Genomic DNA, 13,851 nt, shown 5'->3' with positions numbered 1-13,851 from the left:
AGGTGGGCGGGGGGCTTGAAGTGGCTTTCTCAGTTTGCCATCTGCTCTTCGGAGGTGCCCTTCCACCCCAAAATCAAATTGCTGGGAAGAAATGGAAACTTTTGCCAGGGTTTGTTGCCCCCAGGACACCCCAAGGAAGCCCACCCCCTTGTGTAAGTGGGACCCAGCCTGGTGGGGGCAGTACCCATACTGGGTGTTAGGATTGGTTCTGGAAGTGGGAAGGGCCCCTGGAGCTGAGCAGAGCAAAATCAACCTTTCTTGTCTGACCTGTGTTGACCTCACTAGGAGGGGGTGTGAGAGCTGGGACCCACTCAGTGATGCAGGGATGTGGGCATGGCTGTGCCTGCCGTGGGAAGGAGATGGACACACTGGGAGGAGCAGGCAGGCCTGACAACTCGGGGTGCAGAGGGGGCCTATGGTGTTGGCTCATCTCCCTCAGACACTCAAGAATGCCCTTATTGTGACAAGGAGTGGGAAGGGGTTGTAAGCCTGTTGGTTGTAATTGTGTTTCAGGGTGTTGTTTATTTAGGGTGAGCTATAGCACTTTTCCACTAATAGTGGGAATAGCTCTCTTTACAATACAGTCACTTAAACAAAGTGGATGGAAGAGAGCTCTTGGGCAGAGCAGCAGGTGGGGCTTCTGTGCCCAGCTGGGGGTGGTGTGGGCTTCCATGCCCTGGGGCCTCAGGAAAGGTGAGTGCTAATTTTTGACTTTTGAAGATCTGCTGTTTCCACTTGCTTAGGAGAGGCCTACCTGGGCTGGCAGGGCCTGCACCTGAGGGCCCACTTGGGGGCCTGCAAAGAGTGAGATGCAGTCGGGTGTGTCCGCTGGGCAGGAACAGAGGCAAAGAGTGGACACATCCACTTGGCCAGGCACTGTGGTCACGCTGGGCACTGGGTGTGGGGGTTCCAGCCTTCCCTCTCTCCATGTCTTCCTTCAGAAAGACAGATTTTCACTGAGGTGTGAATGTGTGCCCACATGGCTGTGTTCTCCCTTCTCCCCACTGCCTGCAAGGTGAGGCCTCTCCTGTGGGAGGCAGCACAGATGGGGCAGTGGGAGATGGAGTGAGTCTGGAGGTGTGGGCAGCTCCATCTCCCCAGCCCAGGATGCTGTCTGTCCCTGGCCCTGCACCTGCCCTGCCTCTGCCATCTGTTCTTTGCCAGTTGGCTTTACCAGGAAGGAATGTGTCTACAGCAGGCCTCTTTCCCCTGTGACTAGGGTAGGAGACTCTGGAGGTCAGGAGAGGCCTCCCTGGCTGCCCTTCATGGCCAGTCTTTCTGCTCAGGTCAGACCCAAGGAAGGAGTCCTTGTGAAGGACAAAGGGGCGCTAAATTGAGGAGGCTGGGCAGGGTAGGGGGCCCTTCCTAAGGCCACACAGCAGAGGGAGGGAGCAGGAGGTGAGAAATCCCAGTTTCTGGCAAGTGCCCCACCCTGAAGTGGCCATAGAAGTTCAGGGCTGACCCAGGGGCCAGAAGGGAGCTGCCCTGAGTGATCACCCAATTTATGGGAATCCTGAGAGCCAGACTCTGACCCCCAGTTTTATAGGACAACCCATGCTGAGGGAGGATGAAGGGAGGGAGAAAGGAACCCTCAGGCCCAGGGCTGATGGCTGCAGAACTAATGCCTGGGCTCACTTCCTTCAGATCCCTCCTGCCTCTCCCCTCCTCAGAAGTGCCTGTCTGCCCAGCCCTATATGAGAAGGAGCCTCAAGAGAATGGATGAGGGTCCCCTTGCTCCTGAAGCCCAGATCTCCAACCCCCAGGGGCTTCTCCTCTGGAGGGGATGCCCTGATGACCTCTATGTCTTCCTCACCCTGGGGAGCTGGAGGTCTCTGCACAAGACCTACAAACGCTCATTACCTGACTTAAACATGATCATCACATGACCTCCACATGATCCTGTGTGGACCTCATGTTGATCACCGTGTGACCTGTATGTGGCAGGGTCACATGTCCACGTGTAGTCATGTGATTGATCATCAGGTGCCTTTCACCTGATCATCATGGGATAGCCATGTGGCTTCCACATGATCATGGCAGTTGCCAGTCACCCAGCCGGGGAGTGAGTGGCTGTCACGTGATTGTCACATGGCCTTCATGTGATTGTCATGTGACCCACACATGGCCTTCACCAGACCATCACATGATTGCCATGTAACTTTGCAGTGGTGTCATGATCTCTTCATGTGATCATCACGTGACCTTCCCATGGTCATCAAGTACAGCTGCTGCCTCTTCCTCTGGAAATAGTTCCCAGTAGTACCCAGTAGTACCCACTCCAACACTTGCGCACATGTCCTCTGAAGAAGGGTGGCTTGTGGAGGCCACCGAGACCACCCCCTGGAGGCAAGCCAGGTTTTAAGGTTGTGGCTCTGTCAGAGTGGGCTAAGTGGCTTCCCCTACCACACACAAAGTGAGGGGGGCTGCCTGCTGGGGCCTCCTGCCCGGTCCCAACCTCCTGGTACATATCGTGGGCCAGCTGGGTTCCATCCTGCAGAACTCGGCGGAGGCTAATCTTAATTAAAACAATTAGTTCAAATTACAACCAGCTCTGAAAGAATGAGGCCATGTTGAACCGGCTTTCTTGTTGCAAAAATGTTTTTTTGTAAATCATCATTGGAATTGAGAAGAGTCCTACTACTAGGACTGGTTGATAGTAGGTTGATAGATTTGGAAAAAGCTGAGCTCAGTAGGTACTGCTCACCGGACAAGAAGAGACTTTCTCTAGGCCAAGATTAGCATATAAAAGCACAAGTTTGTTTCATATTAGAGAGAGGGAAGAGAGTGGGGGGAAGAGATGAGAGAGCAGAGGGCAAGGAGGGAGAGAGGGGAAGACAGGGGAGAGAAAAGGAGAGAGAGAATGGCATGGCATCCAAAGGAGGAAAGGGGCACAGCCTCCCTGCCGTCCAGAGGTGGCTGAATTTAAGGGGGGAGGTAAGTGCAGCCCAGTTCACAGGGTGCTGGGAATGTGAGTGCTGTGTCCCCTTGGTCCCCTCGTCCTCAGGCAAGGTTGCAGACAGACATTTTCCAGGTGTTCCCATCCTGAGGCCTGATTGTTCATCTGTCAGGACACTCAGGAGTCACTTGAGGCTTAAAGGAACAAATCCTAAAAGACAAAGGAGCTGGGGAAATGTAAGGAGAATTTACATTTCCTTTTGGTCTGTTGGGTTCCTCAAAGGACAGAGATCAGCAAGGGTGGGGGTGGGGCTGGCAAGAGAAAGAAAGTGGGCAGAGATTTTATGCCTTGTCAAAAAACTAAGAGTTAGGCCAGGCAGGTGGCTCATGTCTGTAATCCCACCATGCTGGGAGGCTGAGGCTGAGTTGGGTGAGTTGCCTGAGCTCAGGAGTTTTGAGACCAGCCTGAGCAAGGGGAAGAAGCAAGATGCAGGGAGAGTGTGGGGAGGCCACAGCCCTGCCTTTCCTCTGCCTGGAGCCAGGTAGTATCCCAAGGGCCCTGGAGCATGACTCTGGCCAGAGCTGGACAATCGATAGTGGATGGGCAAGCTGCATACCAGGCACTCAGGTGGGGCTCAATTGGGACTTTGGTGGAACTCAGGTAGGAGCTCTGGTGAGGCTCAGCTGGGACTTGGGTGGAACTCCTCACTCCGGTGAGGCTCAGGTGGGGACAGGGAGGTATTTGTGTAGTTCACCATTTATGTTCTCTCACCTGTGCCAGGCAGAGTAGCAACAAGCTGTTCTCACTGTGAGAAGGTCCCAGTGAAGAAATGGAATCCAGGATGACAGGGACCACTCACAGCCCGAGACTGGTCAAGGGAGGTCAGGGCTGGAGCCCAGAGTGACCAAGTGTTTCCCTGGTGTGGACAGTCCCTAGAGGCTGCAGAGACCAGGCTGGGTGGACATGTGGGCTTTGCACTGCCCACCCTTTGCTGCTTTTCCTTGACTGTGAGCTGCCCTTTGGCCATGCAATCATGTGGCCACACTCTGCAGCATGCCCAGCTCTCGTCTGGCGTAGGCAGGGGCTGAGAGGTGGCAGGGAGGGTGGGCTGGCACTAGTCACCCATGTGCCCTGAGTCCACTGGGTCCTCCGCTGGTTATGGGTCAGACTTGGGCTCACTGTCCTCTGTGGGGAGTGGGGAGGGGGCAGCTCATCCAGACCCAGGCAGCCAGATGGTCCTGGGGGTCGGGGAAGGCATTGCTCCTGTGGGCAGCTGGGCCAGGCCAGTGTGCAGGATTCTGAAAGCAAGTGAACTGGGTCAGACTCCTTCCCAGGGTATCAAATGTGGGGGGGTATGGAGCACCTCCACTCACTGCCTGCCATCATGAATGGTGGGGACAGCCAGGGTGGGCGTCTGAGTGTCCACATCTGCCTGTGGACACAGCGCAATGAGGGTGCAATTTAGTCAGAGCTGAGAAACTGGTTTAGTTGTCCCGTTTTATAGACCAAGTGCAATGAAGCTGCATGGCCTAGTAGTGTGCCCCAGGCCTGCCCTCCCACCCAAGGGATGCCACTATCCCCATCTCACCTGTAAATGTATTTACTCTTCAGAGGACCAGGCCACTACTGACCCAATGCTGTGTCACCTGTCTCATCTTTTCCAACACTTGCCTTCAGGAGGCTCCTGGGCCAGGCGAGGCTGGGGGAGGAGGGCCTTGTGTTACCCTCCTCCTTCCTTCCCTGGAGGGAGGCCCAGCCCCTGTTCACCTGCCCCCATAGGGCTTGACAACTCAAAGTAAGGTCACCAGGTCAAAACCTGATTCACCCAGCACACCTGCTCACTGTCAGTCCCTATGGGTGGTGTGGACAGCCAGTAATAGCTGCAGCCTCCCTTCTTTTTCTTCTTTTTTTATTGACATGAAATTCACATACCATATGATTAACATCACAGATTGTACAATTCAGTGACATTTGGTGTTTTTCCAATGCTATGTGACCATTACCACTGTCTAGATCCAAACTTTTGAAATTCCTAAAAGGTGCCCTGCACCCATTAAGTAACCAGCCTCAGTTCCCCTCCTCGGCCACCCCTGGAAACCACTGTTCCATGGTCCACCTCTACCAATTTGGCTGCTCTAGGGACCTCACATGACTGGGATCACACAGTGTGCTTCCGTGCTGGGTGTCTCAGAGGGCAGAGCGTCTTCCAGGTCCATCCATGCTGTGGCCTGTGTCAGCATTTCCTTTCTCTGCAGGGCTGAGTGCTCTCCCTGTGGCACCATACTGTTTTCTGTTCATCCCTCCACAGATGGACACTTGGGTTGTTTCCACTCTGGCTGTTGTGAGTAACACTGTGTGGACCTGGTGACAGTTTGTTCTTGGCTCTCTTGGTCTGCCAGGCTACAGGTTTAATTGCTCAAGGAACCATAGGCTGTTTTCCTGTCTGCCACCTCCGGAGGTCCCTGGTGTGTCACTGTGGCCTGCTGGGCCTCACTTCCAGCCCCATCCTCACCTGCTCTGCACCTCCAACTGGGCCACAGGCTTAGGCCATGGTTCAGGAGGCCTCCTGTCTGCTGCCTGCCTGGGTCTTGCCCCTCCTATCCATGTGCGCTTCTGTCCCTGAGTGGAGGCTTGGAGGGTGGGCACTGGTGTCCTGTGCTTCCCCGGCCACTCCACTTCCTGTTCAGCCCTCAGCATCCTCTGCTGGGAGGGTCTTGGGAACCAGGGATCTATGGCGTTAGCCATGCACCTCAAGCCCATGCCTCACCCCGTTCTCAGTCTGACTCTAGCCCAGCTAGCATAATAGACCACCATCACTGGTGGTCGGACTCAGTGTCTCATTTTGCTCTGGGTCCTGTTTGGGGTCTCATGGGCTGAAAGCGAGGTGTTGCCCACCACACCCTACTCGGGAGCTGTGCGAAGGGCTGGCTTCCAAGCTCTCCTGGAAGGTATGGCTTAATATAGAAACTATGATGTGGATGGCCTGTTTCCTTGGCTCCCAGGGTCCCCCAAGTCCCCTGAGTGCCCTCTCATGCCTTCCACATGGGGCCTATGAGTCTTACTCTCTCTGGGATAATTCCTGGGATTATACCTCTGAAGGTCTGAACCTGTTGTCACATCTGCAAAATCCCTTTTGGGGGCCTTTCCACCTACCAGCAACCCCAGGTCCCAGAGCTGGGCTGTTCCAGCTAATTCTGCCCCAGGCTCAGGGCTGGCCTTATGAAACCCAGAAGGCCCTTACTCACCACCCCCATTTCACAGATGGGGCCTGAGGCTGAGCCAGGCTTGTACTGGCTGGTCTGGTCATAGGGAGTTCTTGCCCTGGCCCCTCAACCCATTGCCAGAGTCTGTAGAACTTGTCTTCCTTCCCTTTTACTTAAATACACTTCATTTTGGAATAGTTTTCAATTTTAGAGACAGTTTCCACATGTGCAGCATGAAATCCCTGTTGTCGTTAACGTCTGGAATGACCACGGAAATTTGTCCCCATCAGTGGACTGACACCATGCATTGTTAGCAGATAAAGCCCCTCAGCTTTTCAGGTCCCCACGGCATCCCCTTCTGACCCAAGCCCCTCCAGGCTCCCACATGAGTCACACCTGCTGCAGCTCCTCAGATGCACCTTGTTCTTGCTGACCTTGGTGCTTCTGGGGTTTCATGGTGTGTCCACGGTCTGCATTTGCCTGGGCCAAGGGTCTCTGGGAGGAAGGCCTGGAGGAAGGGCCTCCACCTCACAGCCTGTCGCGTCCTTGCAGTTGGCAGAGCCGGCACTGGAGGAGCCTCCCTGGACCACAGGCTAAGGCCGCATCTGCCAGGCCTCTGCCCTGCAACGTTCTTCTTGTCCTTTCCTCGATGTTCTTTTGTGAAGGACATCTTTGTCCCCACCCTGGCTCTCCACTCTTCCTAGTGCATCAGGGTACCCATCCTCTTGGTGTCCTGGATGGGCTTGGTTCTCCCAGCCTCATCCCTGAGCTGGGAGGTCCTGCCCTCTGGTCCTTGGCCTGGGTTCCCAAGAACCCCATCTGGTGTGGGGAACCCCCTGCAGGCCGAGCATGTGGGGCAGCAAAAGGAGCAAGGCTGGCTGGACCTGGGCAGGATCTCTGCCCACTGAGCTGTGGGAGAACCTGAGGAGTGTGAGCAGGGCCAGAATCTGTCCCTTCTCACCCAAGCCTTGCCCCAAGGCCCACATGTCTCTCAGGCCGGGCCTCGGACTCACTCCTGGCCCCGTACTTGTGCTGTTGGACGTGGGTGCACTGGGGACTACTCTGGCCCAGAAGGGTTTCCTGAGGAACTGGTAGAGCTGGCTTTTGGTCCCTTCTTACACAAATCCTTCCAAGACCCAGCACCTGGTCTCTGGGTCCCACCCTCCAGGCCAGGGAGTGGAGGCACATGGGCATTCCCATCACTGCACAGGGCATTAATTGAGGAGTGACATTTTCTCCTCAGGGAACACTCTCAAAAGGGCTGAAGATGCTACAGGGCAAAATGGAATTTTCAGAATTGGCTGGGGAAAGTAACAAAGATAAACAAATATGACCCTGCCTTGTGCCTCCAAGATCAGTGGTGCGACTAGTATCTTACAGCCCAGTCCAAGAAGTTCTTCGGATGAAGCGAGCTGCCCCTCATTTGTATTTGCTGCTTGCTTTGACCAAACCCAAGCATATTGGGTGAGAAACCGACTAGGAACCCAGGAGAAAGATCCAGCCCAAGCTGTCCCAGACCTGCTACCCCCCAAACCATTTGCACTTAGAAACTCCCAGGGCTGTGAGGTCACTGCCCAGGTGTGTGTCTGCCTCACCTGTGGTCACTGCTTGTAGTTACTGCCCAAGTCAGTGTGCGAGGGCAACCTGAACCACATGTAGGAGCCCCCTCTGCTGTGCCTGGTCCTGGGAAGGATTCAGACCTCACCGGGGCCCCAGGGGCCCACTCGTGACCAGGGGCCTCACCCCTGCACAGGTGGCAAAAATTTCAGCAGGAACAGTGCTAAATAGTACCTGGACCCCTGGGGCAGGCCAGGACTGGCCAGGCAAAGTGGACCTGTCAGACCCAGCCCCTGTGGGCCAAGGGATTCAGAGAAGGATGGAATGCAGGGGAAGTCAAGCCGTCAAGCAGTTAATTGACTTTGCCTAATCAGCGCCATGAATATTCAGAAGGCATGCTGGTCCTCCGTGGGGCCTGAGATCCAGCAGCTACACGCAGTCTGAGCTGACATGACATCCCTGCCGTTGCCTCCGCTGCCTGCCGTCAGCCCTGATTGGCCCAGCCGCTCTCTTGAAAACGCCATAGCAACCTGGCTGTTGCCTAGCAATGCTTCCTCCCTTCCTTCCCCCAACCCCAAGTTGGCAATCCACAGGCTCAGGGGGTGTGAGCCTATGTGCATGTGAGTGTGCACATGTGTGCGTGTGTGTGTACATGTGTGTGCACAAATGCATGAGACCAGGGCTACACCTGCTACCCCCTTGTGGTGCCAGCTCCTGCCAGGGGATAGGATGTGAGGGCGCAGATCCTGCTACCGGCTGCATCTCCATCAACCAGGATCCCCATGCCCAGGTCCTCAGATAGCACACTTGGCTCAGAGTCCCTGCCTTTAGCCCTGTTATGGCTGGTGATGAAGCAATGATGATCTTAATGCCGAAGCCCTATCCCAAGAAAGGATGGTGCTGGGCTTTTGCCTGGCCGTCCATGGACCAGCATGGGGCTGAGGGCCTGGTGGGCCCAGCTTCAGGAGGAAGTCTTCTGGGGTAGCAGGCACTCCCCTGCAGACCAAGAGGGGCTGTGAGGTTTATGGCGCTGGAGTGACTGTGATGGAGTCCAGGCGTCCACTGCCTAGGTGAAGCCTCCAAGAGGCCGTGGGGAGCTGAGGGCCGTGCCTAGGAGCAGGCAAGACAGGACCACCTGAGGCTGTCCCTCCGCCATCCCTCTCCACACAGGTCCATGTCTCTCTCACCGCTCTCTGTCCTGGGCCCACAGGGTGTTTCCAGTAGATGTTGGGGGAGCAGCGTCCTGGGCAGAGAGTAGAGGAGTCTCTCTGGTTTGTGTGAAGGTTTGCTCTTTGCCTAGAGAAAGATCTGAGGGGACTTTCAAACCAGGGAAGTTTCAGAGTCCAGGCCTGAGGTCGGAGTGACCAGGTGGTGCTGGCTGCATCTGGGGAGGCTTGGCTGTGGCACTGTCTCCTGAGCCTGGGGCTGTATGTCTGTGGATGGAGGGCTCTGTGAGAGGCTTGATGTGGGCCTTGGGGGGCATCTTGGCAGGGGTGTGAGGTTAAGGGTCCCCCATGAGGGGTGCTTGGTGGAAGGCCGGGCATGATTTCCAGAGGATGTGGTGGAGGAGGTGGGTGAGAATGACAACAAACACTCCCGAGATAGTGCAAATTTCCTTTTATTTTGGGATATGAAGAACTTAACCGTCTGCTTTGCTGTCAATGGAATGTCAAGATTGAGAAATCAAGGGAATTGGGCCACTAACATTTCATCAACTCCACAAGACAGAAAAGTAGAGAAAACAACATACATGTGCCCAGAATTCCTGCCTCTCCCTGAGAAGGGGCAGCTTAGGGCTTGCTCTCCTTTAGAAAGTGTGTGTGCCCAGGTACACGTGTTTCATGTGTGTGCACATGTGTGCCTGTGTGAACATGCTTGTGCACGCTTGTGTTTGAGTGTGTGATAACAATTGGGATGGACACCCTGTGTTTTTGATCAGTAGAAGCAAAATCACTGAAGCCCACACTGCACCCTCCTCTCTGGTTTCCCTGTTAAACACAGCAAACCTGCATCTCCAATAAAAAGCCACATAGCAACTTAATCTCCAATTGATGTCGAGAAAAGAAAAATAAAACCCTGCTCCCAGGGGCACAGGCAGCCTGTTGGCAGTTGTTCTCAATATAGAACGTGGGCAATAGACCCATTAAATATAAATGGAGACACAGGAGTGATACGCCCTCGCTTCCTCGCACTAATTGAAAACCCAGTCAAGATTTGATTAATGTGGAGCCCCATGGGGGCAGATGGGAGATGCGAAGCCAGGGCCCACAGGGTGCTCACCCTTCCCTGTTATGAGGACTGGGCCCTTGGTGTGTGGCGGGGCCAGGCAGGCAGGTGGGTCTGATACCTGCACGGAGTCCTGGGATCCCCAGCCACCCATCCCTGCTGACCTCTCCTTACTGTTTATCCCGGATAACTGACGCCTGATTCACAAGTGTCCAGAATTGCCAGAGAAATGAACACGGCTTTTGTGAACTGCCAGCAGGGACCACGTGGTGCTCTATGTGCAGTATGGCACCCAGACAGTGGTCTGGAAGGCTCATGTCAGCCTGAGCTGGACTCCCCAGGCCGACGGCCAACAGGCTGAGCTGAGGCAACCATTTACTCTGCCCATTATGGAGGTGAAAGGTCCAAGGAGGAGCAGGACCTGCTGCCTCTTCCAGCCTCTGGTGTCTCAGACAGAGGCGGAATCTTGGCTCAGTGGGACCTGGTCAGGGGTTCCCATATGCTGATGGCCAAAGGGTGGTTTATAGTGGGATTGGGGCCCTTGCTCTGGGACCCTGGACAGGTGACTCAGAGGCCTAGGCAGGAACCAGATGGACCTCTGGGCTGGTCATGTGGTCATCTCTAATACTCTGTAGTGTATGGGGGCTGCTGAGTGAGCAGAGGAGCTGGGGGCCTGGTCCAACCTTCCCCTTGTTTAGAGGCACAGCCCCCTGGTAGGTGCTGCAGGGGTGGTCAACAGCTGGGTGGACATAGGGAGCTGGGGTGCAGCATGCCTCCCTGGTTCTCCAGAGGCCTCCAGGTGGCAGGTGGGTTCTGGGACAGGGCTGTGGTTTTGTTGAGGTGCCTGGGAAGGGTCCAGCTGCCTGGAGGAGTGTTAGACCCCACCCAACAGGAGGCCAGGGACCTGCGGAGGTGGCAGGAAGGTGCCCCCTGGGCCTGTGTGGGGCTGCTGAGTTCAGGTGTGCCAGCCCCTGAAGCAGGGAGGCCAGCAGGCACTTCATGCTGTCCTCTGCAGTATGCCTGCCAGGCCTGTCTGGTGTAAGGCTCCCAGAAGCTAAGAAGGAAAAAGGCAGAAAAGCCCAAGATGGCACCAGAAGTCATCACCATGGAAACAAGGTGTGCTCCCAGCAGGAACCTGGAGGCAGAGCAGAAAGGCTGTGGGCCTGGAAGGCAAAGGAGGCGTCCCCATGTCCCCAGGGGGGGAGGTGGGCACTAATCTGAAGGGGGTGTGGCCATCACCACTCTGCCCTGACCAGATGGGAACTGCCACTGGTCCTGGCTGGGTGCCCCTAGTAGGCTTCCCACAGGCTTTAGCCTCTAATTCCCCCGCCCTGTTGAGGCAACCTCGATTTACTGGCCATGTTAGAGGCTGTGTCCTGCCTCTCGGTTGTGGGAGGGTCTGTACACAAGACTGAGGGCTGAGAAGCCTGGCCTCCCACAGCCCCAAGCCTGCACTTGGAGGGTTTGGGCCAGTGCCCTCCTTCTGGGGGCCGGCATCTCAGCTAGGACTCTGGGCACTGGGCAAGGTGGAGGCGGGAGCTGGGAGGGTCATGCATGCTGACTTCAAGCTTCCCTACGGCCACTGCCAACAGGCCCCAAGTGGCCGTCCATCTTCTAACAAGAGCTCAGCTTCACAGCATGTCTGAGGGCCATCATGTCACAACCCAGGGCCAGGTGAGCCCACGCCCAGTGCATGTGGCCTCCCACCCACCCGCAGTGCAAAAAAGGACAAAAGGCTGGGCCCAGAGGTGAAGAGGGCCTGCTCACATGCCTGCTCCAAGGTCCTGCCTTGGCTTCTCAGCTCCTGAATTCAAAAGGGGCCCAGGAGGAAGAACCAGGTGGGCTCAGCTATCTCGCTTCTTGTTTTTTTTTTTTTTTTGTAGTTTTTGGCCAGGGCCGGTTTGAACCCGCGACCTCCAGTATATGTGGCTGGCACACTGTTCCTTTGAACCACGGGCGCCACCCATCTCGCTTCTTGTTATTTAACTTTTTATGGTAACAATTTTATTGAGATGTGATTCACATACCCCACCCTTCACCCTTTTTTAGAGGGTACAATTCAATGATTCCTCTGTCAGTTCCTCCCCAACCCCTCTAGCAGCCACATACCTGCTATTTATCTGCCAGGGCAGAGCTTCCTGTTCTGGACAATTTCTACACACAGCATGGTACCTGGAGTGGACACTGTGTCAGGCTTCCTCCCTGTGGTCCATTTTGAAGTGTGACTCTGTGCTTCATTTCTTTTTAGGGCTGAATGATAATCCTTTGTTTGTATAAGCCCCATTTTATTTATCAATTCATTTTGTGATAGACTTTTGGGTCGTTTCCACTTTTTGGCCCATTTTGAACATGGTGTACATGTATGTGTGTGGATGTATGTTGTCACTGCTCTGTGTACCTAGAGCAGAATAGCTGGGTCATGGGGTCACTGCATGTTTACCCTAGGGGATGGAACCCCAGGGCTCAGTGAGCCCAACTTTCATGCACATGGGGCCCCCAAGCTGATGAGCTCCTTGGAAGGACCTCACCACCCATCCATCCCTAATTTTTTAGTAACTGCCAGACTGTTTTCCTAAGTGTCCACATCATTTTACATCCCCACTATCAGTGTGCCTGCTCACCTTGCTTTTCAATGACATCCCTTTCTTATGTTCAGGAGACTAAAGCCATCCACCCACTTGTCCGTCCCCACATCTGTCCTCCCATCCCCTCACCCATCCATCCTTGACTTCCCCTACACATCTGCTGATTCCCAAGCCTGGCCTATAGTGGCAGCATCTGCAGTGCAGGCTCCTCTTGGTGCTGCAAGGAGCTTTGGCCTGGGGAGTGCAGTGGGGAGCAGGTGCCTCCTCATGGATGAATGGGCCACCTCCCCATGAGTTTCTTGCCTGTCAAGAGGTGTGCGGGGGGGGGGTGGGGAAGAGGTGTGCGGGAGGCAATGGCTACACCCAGTGCACTGTGAATGGAAAAGTCTGGTCCAGGGTGACTCCAGCTCAGGGCCACCCTTGCCTGCCACAGCCTCTACCCACCTGCAAGGGCCTCCACCTCTAGGCCTGCCCTCCCCAGAGCCTACCAGGGCAGCAGAAATTCTCAGACATAAATGGAGGTCTTGTTAAAATGCTGACTCGAAGTGCGGTAGAGATCAGTGATAGGTTTGGAGAAAGCTGAGCTGCTCAGTAGGTACTGCTCACCGGACAAGAAGAGACTTTCTCTAGGCCAAGATTAGCATATAAAAGCACAAGTTTGTTTCATATTAGAGAGAGGGAAGAGAGTAGGGGGAAGAGATGAGAGAGCAGAGGGCAAGGAGGGAGAGAGGGGAAGACAGGGGAGAGAAAAGGAGAGAGAGAATGGCATGGCATCCAAAGGAGGAAAGGGGCACAGCCTCCCTGCCGTCCAGAGGTGGCTGAATTTAAGGGGGGAGGTAAGTGCAGCCCAGTTCACAGGGTGCTGGGAATGTGAGTGCTGTGTCCCCTTGGTCCCCTCGTCCTCAGGCAAGGTCGCAGACAGACATTTTCCAGGTGTTCCCATCCTGAGGCCTGATTGTTCATCTGTCAGGACACTCAGGAGTCACTTGAGGCTTAAAGGAACAAATCCTAAAAGACAAAGGAGCTGGGGAAATGTAAGGAGAATTTACATTTCCTTTTGGTCTGTTGGGTTCCTCAAAGGACAGAGATCAGCAAGGGTGGGGGTGGGACTGGCAAGAGAAAGAAAGTGGGCAGAGATTTTATGCCTTGTGGAAAAACTAAGAGTTAATAATTTTCTATTGTTTTGCTTTAAAGCTGGACCATCCTCACAGTCAGTCCTGAGCTGCTGCTGCTAACCGGCTCCCAGGAGAGGCGCTGCCCTGTTTGGGGGACCCCCAGCACCCAGGTGGCCCTCTCCAAGCCTCACTGTTTTTCCATTTTAGTCGCCTTTGTCCTTGATGAAGTGCTGCAGGGGCACAGGAAGCTGCTTCTCTAGCAGGTGATG

This window comes from Nycticebus coucang, chromosome 21 (genome assembly GCF_027406575.1).
Source record: "Nycticebus coucang isolate mNycCou1 chromosome 21, mNycCou1.pri, whole genome shotgun sequence".
NCBI classification, from domain to species: domain Eukaryota; kingdom Metazoa; phylum Chordata; class Mammalia; order Primates; family Lorisidae; genus Nycticebus; species Nycticebus coucang.
The sequence above is the reverse complement of the archived record's forward strand: the minus strand, read 5'-3'. Positions refer to the sequence as shown.